A 16,548-nucleotide genomic window follows, 5' to 3' on the forward strand; every position below is an offset into this window, starting at 1 on the left:
AAGGATACACCTCAGATGTGGCTGCAGGAGACCGTGGCCAGGGAAGACTCTCAGAGGCTGGGGCCAGCTCTGTTACTGCTGCCATCCCTACTCCATCTCTACCCCCCTTTCCTTTCTGGAAGTTCCATCCTTCAGGGAGGGGGCTTCCAGATCTGACTTGCAGATCTCTGCTCTCTTTCGTGTTAATTTCCATTTTCACTATAATTTTGCTTTCTGTTCTCAGCTTTTCCATCTGATCTTTCAGAAGGTTTTCACCTGTGACTACTTTTTTTTATATATATATTTCCTCTTTTGAATTTATTATGTTGGAAATGATGTCTTTTGGTTTTGGGAAACTGTCCACGGCCTACGTGCATCCGCTTTGAGGCGCACATTATTCTCTCTCAGCCTGTTCTGTGAGCTCTGACCCCATGGGAGCAACCTCGTTCGGCTTGACCTCACTCCCTTGAGGTACTGAAGTCCGCAAACCGACTGCCATTGTTTTCTCGGCCAATACAAATGTGCAGGTTCCTTTGGCTTCTGGTAGGGTAGGCTTTGGGGTTCTTTTTTTTTTTTTTTTAATTTTTTTTTTAAGATTTTATTTATTTATTTGACAGAGAAAGACACAGCGAGAGAGGGAACACAAACGAGAGAGGGAACACAAACGGGGAGTGCGAGAGGGAGAAGCAGACTCCCTGCCGAACAGGGAGCCCGATGCGGGACTCGATCCTGGGACTCCAGGATCATGACCTGAGCCGAAGGCAGTCGCTTAACCAACTGAGCCACCCAGGCGCCCCTTTGGGGTTCTGAGGTGCAGCCTGACAGACCCCTCACATCCTTCCTCCCCCGGGACTGAAGCACTCATTCCCCGGCCTCTTGGGAGTGCGGGCGGCCGGCTGCTCCCAGTGGAGTTCCTCTCCTGAACTTGCTCTTGGACAATGGAAGCTGCCTGTTCCAAGGTCTTGGCCCCTTCCCGGGGCAGCTGCATTCAACGACTGGTTGATGTGGGGTGGAGGGGGCGGGGAAAGGCTCAGGCCCCTAGTCCCCGCTGCAGAGATCCCTGTAGCATGAGCTGAGGCTGTGCTCCGTCTGCATCTCAGACCCGCTGTTTCTTCTGTCCAGTTCTGCGTGTGCACTTCCCCACAGGGGGTCTATTCCCGAAAACCTCCACGATAAACCTCTCGCACACAAATCCTGGCATCTCAGAGTCTGACTTCCAGGGAACCTAATTGCAAATGTGTCTCTTGGGCAGCAGAAAGCCCACACGTAGCGGACGACAAGGGAGCCTTTGTTCAAGGGGCCTGGCCGCAAAGCACTCAGCAAGCTGGGCCCTCTGAGGAGGTGTGTCGGGGCAGGGCGCTGTCTTTTCTCAGCTGCAAGCCAGGGTGCCCATGTGGTGGACAGGAAGGCTCTGCAGCCCCTGAGGAGGGTCGCTTCTGTTGTAGTCAAAGAGATGAACAGCAAGTGTGAAAATAAACGAAGATCACCCAAATGAAACAAGCCAGGGTCAAGCTTGCTACAGTAAGGGAGTCAATCACCATCACTTATGTTTAGCAGAGACTCAGGGCAGGCGGGGAGGTTTTACGCGGGGTGGTGGTGGGGAGGCTCCAGGTGTGCCCTGATTGGGGGCTGTTGGCCTGGGAAGTTGTAGGCAGACTTGTGCTTGGCCTTAAGTGGGAAGCAGGGACAAAAATGATGGAAATTGGCACTTATTAATCAAATCCTGGCCATACTGGGCTGGTTGTTACAGAAGCTATTGTTTAACTTCCTGCATTATTACTAGAGATCTCGATATGGCTTCCCACAAGTCTTAGAGCAGGCTGCTTTCCTGGGTCACGATCTCGCTGTCCTGGGATTTAGCCCCAAGCCTGGCTCCTGCTCAGTGTGGAGTCTGCTTTAGATTCTCCCTCCCTCCCCCTCTGCCCCTCTCCCTGCTCGTGCTTTCTCTCTCTCAAATAAATAAATAAATAAATAAATAAAAATCTTAAAAATAAATAAATAAATTGATATGCACCTGGTAACACAGCCTTTAAGTAAGTAAAGCAAAAATTGATAGAACAGCAAGGAGAAAAGGAAAATCTATAATCTACAGGATATTTTAACCCTTCTCTCTCACTAACTGGCAGAACACGTACACAAAAAATCAGTAAGGATATAGAAGATTTGAAAAACATAAATAACGAACGGCTTGATTTATTTATGATTTATTTATATAGAGCACTGAAGATCACACATTTTTTTCAGGCACACTCAGAATATTTGTGCAAAGTGACCATATACTGGCTCATAAAGCAGTTTCAACAAATCTCAAGGGACTAAAATACTACAGAACATACTCTCTGACCACAGTGCAATTCATCCAGAAATCAAAAACAAATAAAAATTTGGAAAATCCCCATTTGTTTGGAAATTAAGAAACACACACTCAAGTAAAAAATGGATCCAAGGAATAATTCAGATAGGAATTGAGAAATATTTTGAACTAAAAAATAATGAGAATACTATATCCCCAAACTGTGAGGTAAAGTGAAAGCAGCATATACAGGACGTTTTTAGTCTCACACGCATATCTTAGAAAAAAAGACAAGGTGGAAAGTCAACGGAATAAACATCCACCTCAGGAATTTAGATGAGAACTCAAGTGTTGCATTGTTAACGGGAAGACGCCAGTAGAGAAGGAGAGGTGGACCAGAGAGAAGGGGAGTGGTTAGCTGGCAGGCTCGGGTTCTACAGGAAACACTGGAGACCAGGTGAGGAGATCATCTTTTACAGGCGAGAACTCCTCTTCCAACTTGATAGAAAGGGAGAAGGAAAGAGTGGCTGTGGACCAGGCCTGCCTGTGTGTAGGTGGAGAGAGTGAGTGAGGAGGTTTGAAGAGGGTGGAAGGAAGTGGAAGCAAAGGGCCTCCCAGGAAAGTGTGGGATTTCTGGCAGCCCAGAGGGCCCTGCCAAGTCCGCACACCACGGATCTTCTTCAGCACCCAGGTGTAGGCATGAAAGAGGTAGAGAGGTGGACTCATCCAGCGGTGTAGTGTTGCCATATGGGTGTGCTGAAGGACAAGGAAGGTGAAGTTGTTGGCAAAAGAGTGACTTCCTTGTTGGATCGCAGAATCCCAGCTGGAGGACAGCAGGGCAAAGGGCAAGAAAGCAGAAAGGGGAAGGGGCTGCAGGTGAGGATGAGGCTCATGGACAGGTGCAGTGGGAGTAACGAGGTGGGACAGCTGGAAGGATGGCTCAAGAGTGGGGATCCTCTGCCCATGAATGATGACAGGGTCCCGACTGTGGCCTTGGGATGGCCAACTGAGGTGGAGAAGCCAGGAAGGTCACCGTGATGGGGACAGAGAAAGTCAGAGCACACAAACCATGGAGTCCCCCTTGATGATATCAAAGGAGGGGTGGGGGAGGAGGTGGGAGGAGGAGGTTGGTAGAAGGCAGTGCCCAGGAGAAGTAGAGGCACATTTTCCCTGATGCAGAGGAAGAGAAGCACTTCCATGCGCATTTTTCAAGGCATGGAGCCTTTTTGGGTAGGCTCTACGCCCAACATGGGGCTTGAACTCATGACCCGGATATCTAGAGTCATGTTCTACCAGATGAGCCAGTCAGGCATCCCAAATGTTAGAATTATTTTCGCAAGTTCCAAAAGAATACAAAATGAGTTTTTTATTAGAATTGCATTAAACCTGTGGATTAACTTGGGAAAATTGACATCTTTATGAGATTTCAATTTCCTGTCCAGAAACATGATGTACCTCTTCATTTACTCAAGTTTATTTTTAAATTCTCCATATAAAGCAAATTAGAAAGCCTGCTTAAGTCCTGAATGTTTCTACTAACATATCTCTAGGTATTTTATAATTTTATTACCAGAGTAACCGACATTAAAAATTTTTTAAGGGTGCCTGGCTGGCTCAGTGGGTAGAGCATGTGACTCTTCATCTTGGGGTCATGAGTTCAAGCCCCACCGTTGGGTGTGGAGCCTACTTTAAACAAACAAACAAATAAATATATTTTTTAAAACGTTTTTAGCTCGTTACTGTTGGTATACAAGAAATCTACTGACATGTATTTATTTTGTATCCAGACAGATGATTGACTTGTTCTTATAACTTTTAATTCACTTTTAAGTTGACTCTCTTAGACATTTTAGGTAGTTAATAATATCTCATGTAAATAATGAAAGCTTGTCTTTAAAAGAAAACCTTGTAGTTTTTGTCTCATTCCTTTGACTAGAACAACGTTCACACGAGCTTGAGAATGGTTATCCTGTTTCTGATCTTTCTAGGACTAGCTCCAGTTTGTTTTATTTTATTTTAATCAATAAGTATGATGTGGGATAATAGTTTGAAATAATCATTCTTTATCATTTTGAGTAAAGATTCTCTTATCCCTAGTTTACTGAGAATTTTTATCAAACCATGTTAGCCATTTTTTACTAAATTGTAATAGAGATTCCTGCCATTTCCTCTCCCTCCATGCCATACATACTGAACACTTGCTTGCAATGACCACTCAGAATTCTTGATCAAGATTTTCAACAACGATCTCTTCAAAATTCTGGAAATCAGGATATTCAAGATATGCTGTTTGCATAAGTAGGAGATAATATTTAAAACCAATTTTTTTTTAAATCAGCCATTTCTGATGAGAGTCCCTGCTTGACCTCAAAGTCTCTGCACCCTTAGTTTTTCATTTCTTGGACTCTGAGCCATGCTCCTTAGGTTTCTGGAATACGAACGCCCCCAGCAACATGCAGCCCTTGTCCGTGAAGGCAGCAGGAGGTTCTGCGGCATTGAAAGAGATGCTGGTAATGGTCTCTCCTTAGACTGGAGAACTTTGCAGTGGAGTGGAGTATCTGTATTTGCTGCCTGGGGGCCCCCAGGGTTTGCCAGCAGAACTTTCTCTGCATTGCCACCCTCCACAGAGCCCTGGACAAGGTGGCCCTGTGGGGCCAACCCAAGGGTTGAGGGTGAGCCAAGACACAACTGGTTAAAAATCCAGTGTTAGCTGCAAATTTGATAAGCATTTTTTTAAAAGGATTTCTTTATTTATTTTAAAGATAGAGAGCACAAGCGGGTTGTTGGGGGATAGCAGAGGGAGAGGGACAAGCAGACTCCACACTGAGAGTAGAGCCCGACACGGGGCTCAATCCCACAACCCTGAGATCATGACCTGAAAGTCAGATGCTTAACCAACTGTGCCATGCAAGTGCCCTGATAAATCATACTCTTAATCCTTTCCCTCAGGACATCCACTAATGCTACTGACTCTTCAGTTATTGGTGGAGTGATCTTTATATGTCCATGAGGCCAGGATTTATCAGTTGTGTCATTCAAGTTTTGAATGATCTTTATAGTTGTTGCTGCTGTTGTTTTCTCTGTTCTATACATTACTAAAAGGAACATACTCAAATCTCTCCCTACGTTGGGGTTTTTTCTATTTCTCCTCTGCCAATTTTGCTTTGTGTATTTTGAGGTCTTATTATTGGGTGTATTCCCGTTTAGAATATTTAGAAATCTTACATCTTCCTTTTTTTTTTTAAAGTGTGGAGACCAATGTGGGGCCAGAACTCATAACCCTGAGAGCAAGACCTGAGCTGAAATCGAGTTAGACACTCAACCAACTGAGCTACCCAGGTAACCCTGTGTTACATCTTCCTACTGTGTTGGATTTTTTATCAATTTGAAGTGAAATTCTTCTTTCTTTTTTAAGATTTTATTTATTTATTTGAGAGAGAGAGAGCACAAGTGGGGTCAAAGGGCAGAGGGAGAAGGAGAAGCAGACTCCCCACTGAGCCAGGAGCCCGATGCGGGGCTCGACCCCAGGACTCTCAGATCATGACCTGAGCTGATGGCAGATGCTTAACCTACTGAGCCACCCAGGCGCCCACGAAATGACACTCTTTATCCCTCGTGTAATTTTTTAAAAACCAACTTTATTGGGGCGCCTGGGTGGCTCAGTCATTGGGCATCTGCCTTCGGCTTGGGTCATGATCCCAGGGTCCTGGGATTGAGCCCCACATCCGGCTCTCTGCTCGGTGGGAAGCCTCCTTCTCCCTCTCCCACTCTCCCTGCTTGTGTTCCCTCTCTCACTATCTCTGTCTCTGTCAAATAAATAAATAAAATCTTTAAAAAACCACAAATTTATTGGGGTATAATTTACATGCAACAAAATGCGTACATTTTAAGTGTTCAGTTCTACTTACACACATGCATGTAACTAACATCACAATCCTTTAATTTTTGCCTTTCTTTACAGCAGAACATTTGTTTTGTTTTGTTTTTCAGTTAAATGTATTGAGGCATAGTTTACATTCAGTAAAATTCACATTTTCATGAGTTGTAACAAATGTATACAGTCGTGCAACCATCACTACAATCAAGATATAGAATATCCACATCACCCCCAAAAATTCCCTTATACTCCTTTGTAGTCAATCTAGAGTTGCCAGCTTTAGCAAATTTAGCTGGGCAACCTGTACTTTATTTGGCAAATCTAAGCCAATTCCTGTTCCCTCTCCCATCCCCTGGTGACTACTGATTTCTGTTTCTATACTTTTGTCTTTTCATGAATGTCATATAAATGGAATCATACTGTATGTAGTTGTCGGTTTGTAACCTCTTTGGGAGCTTCCCGTGTATAATCTGAAACTGGCCCCAAAATGCAGAGGGCAGGAAGAGACCAAAGAAAGAGAAAGGCCGCTCCAGGTTGGTAGGTGGCAGTTTCAGTAAGTGAAGGGAACTTACATATGAGGTTTGTCTTGAGTGGCATCAATGTGAGTGAATCCCTGCACCAGCTGCCGAATCTTGGAAGTTTATAGAGAGGCCTTAACAAGGTTCAGTCCCATACACCGCACAGGTGTTCTCAACACCACGTCAACCATCTCAAGCCTACATCCTTGGAGCAGCCTCTGGGAGCGGGAAAGCCAACCAGAACCCACATTCCAAGGACGAGAGAGAGGCTGAGTAGCCTCTGAGTGCCCGTGTCCAGCTCACAGATCAACCGGAGGTCATGTCCTCTCAATGACCTTCCTTAACTGTAGTTTCCTCTGTCTGGTTTCTCTTAGCATAATGCCTTTGAGATTCTTCAGTGTTGGTGACTGTTATCAGTGATTCTGCTTTCCATGGCTGAATAGTAGTAGTCCATTGTATAGATGTACCGAAATTTTATATCCTCTCACCCACTGATCGTCATTTGAGTGTTTCCAGTTTTCGGCAATTGTGAATAAAGTTGCTGTAGACATTTTCATGCAGGTCTTTGTGGGTCCATATGTTTTCACTTCCTTTGGGTAAATACCTAGGAGATTGCCAAACTTAATATTTCTGAGCACTGTAAGTGACAGGTCAGGAACAGCAGCCCAATAATGCATACAGAATTATATTTCTATCCTCATCATTATCCATCTTTATTCTACGAAGTCTCATAATTTTCATGTCCTTAATTTTCTGTTTACAGAGTAAAAAGGAACCTTCGATTAATAATGACAATGAAGGGTTGAGCATGAAGGGAAATACTGCCCTTGTTTTTTTCCCTAGGAGTGATGGTTCAGAATTCACTAAGTCGGTCTTCATGGAGACCTTGCTGAACAGAACTACCATGAGTAAAGATAAAACTGAGGCACAGAAAGCCTAAGCCTCTCACTCACTCTCACTCAGCCGAAAAGTGGAGCTGGGGTTTGAAGCCAGGCAGGGTTACTCCAGAGCTCTTTGCATGTGAAATCTAGTATGGACTATACTCAAATAATAATGTAGTTCAATGACTAAGAGCACTGGGCTCTGCTGTATTTGCATAGAAAGCCCTGAGATGATCTGTACCCTGAGACAAAAGCTTTCTCTTAACCTATTGCATCGCAGCCATCTACAGCAGGACACTAGCCCTGCTCCACTCTTCATGATACCCTGCAGAAGCAGCCAGGCAGTTCCCAAAGCTGTGCTCAACCCTAGCTTCCAGATGACCCCAATCCATTGAAAAGGTGCAAGGTTCCTCTACAAGAGAATGAGCTTTCCTGTATTCTGGACCATCTTGGAAACATAGTTCCATTGCTATCTGAAAACCATTTTCTAGTAACACCTTAGGCTGGGGGCTCACAAATATTTTCTGTAAAGGACCAGGCAGTAAATATTTCAGGTGTTGTGAGTCATACAATTTTTGCTGCAATTATTCAACTCTGCCCTTGCAGGGCAAAAGCCTAGACAATATATAAAGGGTATAAACGTATCCCAATAAAACTTTATTTACAAAAGCAGACAGAGGGCCAGCAGACCCCTGCCCTAGACTATGAGCTCTTAGAGAAGGAGGCTTGTGTCTTTATCTTTGTAATTTCAGCCCCAACAGTAAAGATTGTCCTGATTTTACCAAAGAGGAAAACAGTCACAGACGTTGATTTTTGAGGAAGACAGGCATAGAACTACAACCGGCTATTTGGGTGTATTTTCTCCTGAACATAGATACTGCACTTCTCATGTTAGATCCGAGCGAGCTGGGAAAATCAAAGCAAACACAAAGCAAGAGGATCTTGTCTTCACAAACCCTCCCAACTGGCCTGGGTCTCTGCAAACTTGTTTTTGCAGGCTAAGTTCTACACGACTTGAAACTATGAGGTTGAACTGGAGATGGCAGCTCTAAACTGCATTTCAGGAGCTCCCGGAGCTCAGAGCAGGGAGGTGATCTCGTCTTTGCACACCGTCTGGTTCAGTTTCTTAGTCCAGGACCTCAAGACAGGTTACACAACAGACTGAAAATAAAGCCTTTTGTTTATTCCCACGAGATCATCCTTCACAGACGGGCTTTCTTTGGACCTGGGGGTCCTGAGAGGGTTTTACACAGAGCGGGATTCAGTCACACAACTAGTCATTTGCAAAGCCTACTTCTAAGTCAAGTCCTATACACTTTCCTTTATGCCCTATTTGGCCCCATTGTCATCCCGCGTCTTACAATTACTAAATATTGAGTCTCAGCTTCTGCATCTGTAAAACAGTCACAGAGCCCCTAGAGTGCTGTCGCAGAATTAAATCAACGAACTTGGCAGGTAAATCACGGAACCCAGCGCGGGGCTCGGCACGTGGTAAGCGCTCAAAGCACCGTAGCCCCCATCCCCACGATTCCTTACTAACTGGACCCCCAGGGCTGGACCGTGTGAGGGAAGAGCGCAGGAGTGTGGGCCACCCCCAGGGCGGGCCCCTGCGCGCCGTCGGGCCCCACAGCCCAGCAGCCGAGGCGGAGCGCCACCACTTCCGCCGGACACCCGTCCGAAATAGCCTCTTCTGGCCGCTTCCGGCCACAAGCGCGACGGAGCCCGAGCCCGAGCCGCCCCGTACTGGGCGGAGCCTGAGGGGCAGCCACGCCCCCCGCTTCCGGCTCCCTTTCGGCTGCGCCTGGCACCGCCGGGCTGCTCCGTGCTCCGGCCGGAGCTGCCCCGCCCTCCCGGGCCCGCCTCTGGTGACGTCAGTTCCGGGGCGGCCTGGGCGGGGCCTGAGCTGGGGCGGCTGCCTCGAGCAGTCTTGGTTCGGGTGCGCTGCTCCGCTGCCGGCCACGTCTCCACGCCGGGCCGCGGGCACTTCCCCGCCGTCCGACGGCCGCCCGGCCGCCGCAGGCCTGCCGCGCCCGGGTAAGGGGCCCGCGCCGCCGTCCGGGGAGCTGTTGTCACGGCTCCCTGAACCGGCTTGCGACCGAAAGAGGGAGGTGGGGGCAGGAGGAGGCTTGAATGGGGGCATGAGAGGCAGGAGGGGGACCGAGAAAAGATCAGTCGGGACGCAGGTGCAAGACGAGGAGGACAGGAGAGAGGAAGGGACGGATGGGGGATCGAGAGGCTGGAGGGAGGGGGAGGGCTGCAGGGGGATCCCAAACCGAGGAAGAGGCCCGGCGTGTTTGAGTTTGGGAGCGGAGGGTGGGAGAGTCGGGACACTCCCATATGCGCGGGGAACTGAAAGGTTTTCCCGGGGCAAGGCTGGGCCCCAGAAGTGCTGCCCTCCAAGAAAGAGTTGGTCTCTTGGGTGACCCAGGCCTTCCCCCCAGGCCCTCCATCTGGGAGGGGGTTGTGCCTTTCCATCTGCCTGCCTCCCTCCCGGGTGTGAGAGCCCCGTGGCTGCTTACTGTGTGCAGTCAACGATCAGGCTGACAGGAGGAATCAGCACCCACATGGTTTGCCATAAGACATAAACATCATGCTTAGAAATCTGCCTATACCGACGTGCAGTTATTTTTACCCCCTAGAGGAAGCATCTCTAAAAATTGCAATGAAATCGGTGAGGAAAGTATTTAAAATACGAATTTTCCACCTATATGCTGGACTTGCTTCATGGACAAGGGAATGCCAGATTTACACACCACATTGCCAGCAAAAACTAGCCTTTGATCAGCATTTAGCTGTGATATCAAAACTTACAGAAACTTGGAAGCAAACAATGTAATTAAAACGATATCCATTTCAGGTTCCCATCTGCCAGGAAGGCACGTCCTTTAGACCACAGGGCAAGGTCTATATACGCAAAACCACAAACCTGTGTTCCTTGGGTCCTGCTGCCAAAGTTCAGCCAGATAATGTGTTGGGATTAGGTATCTGTGGTTTACCCTGTATTTGTTTCCGCATTTCCTGCTCCTTGGTTTATAAAGCTTCTCCAGCTCGGAGTAGGGCCCGAGGCCATGTTGCTGCTGATTTAAATCTTACTAGAGTGATGGAATGTGGGGGTAACACTTATAATCCCTTACCAAGCCTAAGGATTACTTGTATTAGATCTTAGGAACCTGTCTAGGCCAGGAAAAGGAATCCAGCAATTTGGAGTCTGATTCCATGTAACCTGCACACAGGACTCAGCATATAACAAACAGGTTCCTAAAAGAGTTTTTGAAAAAAATCAAGCCAAGGGACAACTGGGTGGCTCAGTCAGTTAAGCGTCTGCCTTCAGCTCAGGTCGTGATCTCAGGGTCCTGGGATTGAGCCCCATGTCAGGCTCCCTGCTCAGTGGAGAGCCTGCTTCTCCATGTCTCTCTGCAGCTCCTCCTGCTTGTGCTCTCTCTCTCTCTCTCAAATAAATAAATGAAATCTTTTAAAGAAAAAATCAAGCCAAGGTTGGAAACATAAGAATTCAGAGACAGGAGGTATTAGAAGGCATCACGAGATCATGAACCAGAAAAGGATCAGGAAGTTGACACCTAGGGCCACAGTCTGGGGGTGCCTTTCTGATGAAGGGTCACCTGGCTCCAGGGGTGCTGCCCCTTCCCAGCTGAACTTGTGGGAAGCTGACCCTGAAAAAGAGGGACTCCCAGCACCAGCCTCACTCCTGTCTTTCCATCTGCGGGTCTTCCACTTAATAATAACTTAATTCTTTCCTGTTTATTCCCTTCTTGCCCCAGGGGGCTCTTTCCTTTCCACCTATTGTAGTGTGAGGCCTCGGTCTACCTAGTCTCCCTGCACCCTAATAATGAGAATAACTGGCCGGCCCCTCGCTTAAGGCTCCCTAAAGCCTTTGCAAGACAAAGTATTTTAAATCTTGTTAAGGGTTTGTCCATTGTGAGTCAACTTACAAAGATTAGTGCAGGTCCTCACACGTGAATCTTGACATTTAGAATATGCTTTTGGGAAGTGGAGGCAGGCCCATTCCAGAGAGGTGGGGTCATGGCCCAGCGAGGGGAGGACCCGGTCTGGGCTCTACAGTGGCCACTTTCCATCTCTGTGGGGATGATCACTGGCCCCACCGGCTGGGAGTGAATAAGCAGTGACGGTGTCCAGTAGAAGTTTCCTGAGAAACTTGTGGAGTTTCTTGACATAGTCTTAGAAAAATGCTCCATCTATGCACTCACCTTTGTGTTGCACACACATGCATGTATCCATATGTGGCAGCGTGTGGGCATGTGTGTGCGTGTGCTTGCGTGTGTCGTTGGCTGTGCGTGCACCTGTGGGCCCGTGGCGCTCCTCACGCATCACCACCTCCTAATATCTGGCCCTGTGGGAAGTGAGAGCTATTTCATAATCTCCCGAGTTTACATTAAATATTCATCAATGAGAGAATCACATTTGTGCCGGTTACTATCTTTGCATTACAACTGTCCTCCTGGTTCCTCTAAAGTTTTGGTTGGCTCCTAGAAAAATGCAATTCCTGATATGTAAATTATAGAGTTTCTGTAAATTATTAAAATCTACACGTGAAACTCTATCCAGTGGGGTTACTCTGTGCCTTTCTGCCCCGGAGCTCAAAATACTTGAAGAAAATCGGACATTGGTTTCTTTCATGAGCCTTTCAGAAATGTTTTCCAAAAGCGATACATGCTTGTGCAAAAAAAAAAAAAAAGATATGTATGTATATATATATACACGCACATATGTGTATATGTATGTATATGAAGTAGAAAATCACCAGTAAATTCATTCCCCAGGCATAACCATCATTAATGCTCTGGTGTAAATCTCTCCAGACCCCTTAACAAATGTCTATTTAAATAAAAAGAGAGTCACGGTGTGTATGCTGTTGTATGACCTGCTTTTTTCCATCTAATGATGCATGCGGCCCGTGTCAATAAATAGAAAGCTATGTATTTTTTCAAGATTTTATTTTTAAGCAATCTCTGCACCCAATGCGGGGCTTGAACTCACAACCCGAGATCAAGAGGCACACACTCCACCTGACGGAGCCAGCCAGTGTATTTCTGAACGGCTGCCGTAGTATTTATATGTGGTTGGGACCGTATCTTCTATAACCGTTCCACTTGTTTTGCTGTTATAACACCGCGATGAACACCTTTTTAGACCTTCATCTTTAAACATCCATCCACTTGCTTCCTTTGAAGAAATTCCAGCAGTAGAAAGTGCTACCTCGTAAGTCTTGACGTTGAAAGTTCTAATACTCCTTCCCAGCACAATGATCTGTTCAAGGCTGCTGTTTCAGTGCCTCCCCGCCCCGCCCGGGTTTTTTCCCCCGTATGCTTTTCCTAAGGAATATTTACTCTTTTTTCAAACCGTAGATGCGTCTGTTGCCAGAGCGGGGCATCTGCCCGTGTCCCACGTGTGCCGCAAAGCATGCCATGGCCAGCAAGTGCTCCTCGAAGCTGCTCTCGCCTCCTGCAAAGCCAGACCTCAGCCAGCAAGCACACGGAGCCAAGCCCGCCGCTCTCCAGCAAGGACAACGGCCCAGCTCGAGAGCACGCCCTGAGCAACTGCGTCTGGTGAGTGTCCGTGGCCCTGCCTGCAGTGTCGGGACAGTGAGCCCAGAGAGGGCCCCGAGGGCCAGAGGGCCCAAGCTTTGCCGCAACCAGGAGGGCCCTGTTCTGTGGCGCTTCACCGTCAGAGGTCCTGCCCTCCCAGGTAGCCTGGCAGGGTGGGGCCACGAGCAGGGATGGACAGCAGGGGCTGGGAGCATGTGGTCCTCTGTGGCCCTCTTCTGTTCTTCTGACACAAACACTGGGTACCGCAAGAGGTTTTCTCTTGGCCTGGTGTTGAAATATCGCAATGCTTACCCCCTACTGATGCTGGGGGTGAAGGAGGAGCCGCCTGGCAGCAGCATTCCCAGGAAGAGACAGACTAGAGGCTGTCCCCAGACCACTAACGAGACAGTCCAGTCCGTGTCTGTTCCGCATGAGGAACTGAAAGAGAAGGAGGAAATCCACTGGGCGCAGTGAATCGGTTCCTCCGTCCCTTAGCTGAATTATCCACTCTGAAGTTCATTCCAGTGCTAGAGCAGGGTTGGCAAACTAGGGCCCATGGGCCAAGTCCCACCTCCTGTCTGTTTTTGTAAATAAAGTTTTATTGGGACACAGCCACACCCATCATTTACAAATGGCCCACCTTTTGCACTGCAGCAGCTGACTTAAGTAGCTGAGACAGAGATGGTGTGGCCCACAAAATCTAAAACATTTGCTGTCTAGCTCTTTACAGAAGAAGTTTGCTGACCCTGCCCTAGAGATTTGTGGTGAGGCGGGCAGCAGAAGGCCTAAGGCCTGTGGTACATGCAAGAAGCCCTGGTCACGTCATCCCACCCCAGCGGACCCCAGGTCCATGCAGGGAGCACGTTGGGCTCAGCAGTGGTAGCATTTTAAATGCCTTCTGTAGATGTGACTGGCCAAAGAATGAGCCATTTAAATACATTTATTTACTGAGAGCCCAACTGCATTGCCTCAGCTCGTGGGGTGTGTGGGTTCTTTGTTCCTGAAACCTTCCAGTTTCAGTTCTTTCTTCTTATGGTATTGGTTTGTTTCTTCTCTCCCCACCCTGCCCCCACTTGTTTCTGTCAGAACAAAGAATGACTTTTATAGTCTAGAAAACAGATGCAGGGGCTCCTGGGTGGCTCAGTGGGTTGGGTGTCTGCCTTCGGCTCAGGTCATGATCCCGGGGTCCTAGGATCGGGCCCCATGTGGGGCTCCCTGCTCAGTGGGGAGCCTGCTTCTCCCTCTTCCTCCGCCCCTCCCCCTGCTTGTGCTCTCTGGCTCTCTCTCTCTGTCGAATAAATAAATAAAATCTTAAAAAAAAAAGAAAAAAAGAAGAGAAAAGAAAGAAAACAGATGCAGATCGGTAGCTTCTGGGCTGAGTCCTCTAGACCTCTAAGCTCCCAGGAGCCCTTACGGACAGTTTTGGATGGAAGGTGTAACTTGAAACTAAAATAAAGCTAGGGACTCTTGCAAAGGGGTGAGAAGCATCAAGGAATGCACCAGACTTCCAGAAGGGTTTGTGCTTGTGGGGCTTTCCAGTCATGGGGCCACTTTCTCACAGTCCCCTCTGATCACAGGAGATAGAAAACCACCGTGTGGCCACTCTCTACATGTCCCTTTCTGCCACGCAGGGGCTGCTTGGCGGAGCTCCCAGCAGGGCTGGATGTGCTTGTTGGGGCAGACTGGTGGCTAAGCCTGGTACTGGGTTGGAACCTGGAGGAATTCCACATGCCCAGTGGGGCTGGGCCCATCGGGCAGAGGTAGCAGGGCCAGATTTTGAAGACCATGTTAATGAGTTTGGAGGTTATCCTGGGATAGTGGGGTCTGAGCAGTGGAGGCTGGGTCACCTTTGTGGGTTCCAAGGATCTTTCTGGAAGCTGTGGGATGGCATGTGGATCAGAGCTGGGATGGGGTTTGTGAAAGTGATTGATTTGTGACTCAGGGCTCATGGAAAGAGTGAGCCTGCCCCAGTCACCAGGAGCCTGCCTAGTTGCAGGGCCAGGGAGGGTAGTGGGTAGCTTCCATGTCAGGTAAGGAGCCGGTCAGGACGTTTTCACTTAGCATGACTCGAGTGCTGTCTTCCATGACGTTCTGTGCAACTAAAGAACTTCATGGTAAGGGCCAGTGGAAAGACCAAAGGCCTTGGGTGTCTTCAGGCAGGACTGATTTCGGAGGTGCCCTTAGGAGCCCCAGGCTCATTGCCTGCCCTCCACTCCCAGCAGGCCTGTGTTCTGTGTGCCCTGTGCCCGGATCAGCTGTTTAGTCATGGGACCAGTCATGACTGCATGGGACTGTGTCTTTGTCTGGAGAGGACCTGGGCCCTGCAGGTAGCCACGCGGGTCTCAGGACAGGATCAGGGCACACCCAGGACCAGCAGGGCATAAAGTGATGGGACGCTTGAGGCCAGTGGGCCCCTCTGCTCCCCAGTGTACCCCTGCAGCGAGGGACCCCAGCCTGCCAGCACACTGGAGGGCCCCAGGGTGAGGGAGGGGCGACCCCTGTGCACTCAGGAAGCCAGCTCTGGCTGCGCCCAGTCCTCCTCTTGGTGAGGCTCAGCTGTTGTGGCATTTCTGGAAGTTTCTGCAGACAGCTGGGTGACCAGGTCCTCACAACTACCTCTGTCTCTCACAGTGGCACCCCCTGGTCCAGTCCGTCGGCCTCCTGTGACCTTGTCTCCTCCTGCCTGCATTGCCACCCCTGCCGCCTCCTTGCTGGGCTCCTCTCATGCCTGCCCCTCCTCTGTCCCTGCTGCCCAAGCACCTTCCTGCCTCAGCTCCCCCGCCAATCTCTGGTCTAATCCCAGGTCACAGCACACTGTCCCTCAGCCTCTGGCCCTGCTGCTGTCATTTGCTGTGCCCTCCCACCCGCCTCCCCCACTCCTTCCCAGGTGGATTCCATCCATCTTTCAGAACATGGCCCACCTGTTGCTTTCCCAGGAAGCCTTCCCTGGCCACACCCCTCGACCCACCAGAATTCAGTGCCTCCTCTGAGCCCCACAGCACCCTGTGCTCCCCCACCCACCTTTGGGGCCTCCACACAGAGGACCAGCCTCCAACTTACACATCAAGGCCTTCCCATGTGTCATCCCTGCCTGCTTCCAGGCACTGAGTCACACCTCTGCTCCATGCTTGCAACAGCTTGCAGTGACCTCTTTTCTGTGTCTCCTACTGGATGGCAGGCTCCCTGGAGGAAAGAGTTGTGTGGCTTTTATCTTCTTGTTCTACATGTACTGCCCGGCACATGAGCAGGCACTCAGGGAATATTGGATGGATGGATGGATGGATGGGTGGATGGGTGGATGGATGGGTGGATGGGTGGATGGGTGGATGGATGGATGGATGGATGGATGGGTGGATGGGTGGATGATGGGTGGATGGGTAGGTGGGTGATTGATGGATGGGTGGGTGGATGGATGGATGGATGGATGGATGGGTGG

At 48.8% G+C, this 16,548-nt stretch overlaps 1 protein-coding gene across 1 annotated transcript in view; it reads left to right on the forward strand.

Annotated features, from left to right (window-relative positions):
• Positions 1-12,633: 12,633 nt before the first annotated feature.
• Positions 12,634-16,548, forward strand: part of C11H11orf24 (chromosome 11 C11orf24 homolog) — an 11,952-nt gene continuing 8,037 nt past the window's right edge. Inside the window, exons 1-2 of the mRNA XM_044919471.1 lie at positions 12,634-12,786; positions 12,933-13,133. The gene's annotated coding sequence lies outside the window, so the exon portion shown is untranslated. The remainder of the gene's footprint in view (positions 12,787-12,932; positions 13,134-16,548) is intronic.

The sequence above is a fragment of the Neomonachus schauinslandi genome, chromosome 11, assembly GCF_002201575.2.
Source record: "Neomonachus schauinslandi chromosome 11, ASM220157v2, whole genome shotgun sequence".
NCBI lineage: Eukaryota > Metazoa > Chordata > Mammalia > Carnivora > Phocidae > Neomonachus > Neomonachus schauinslandi.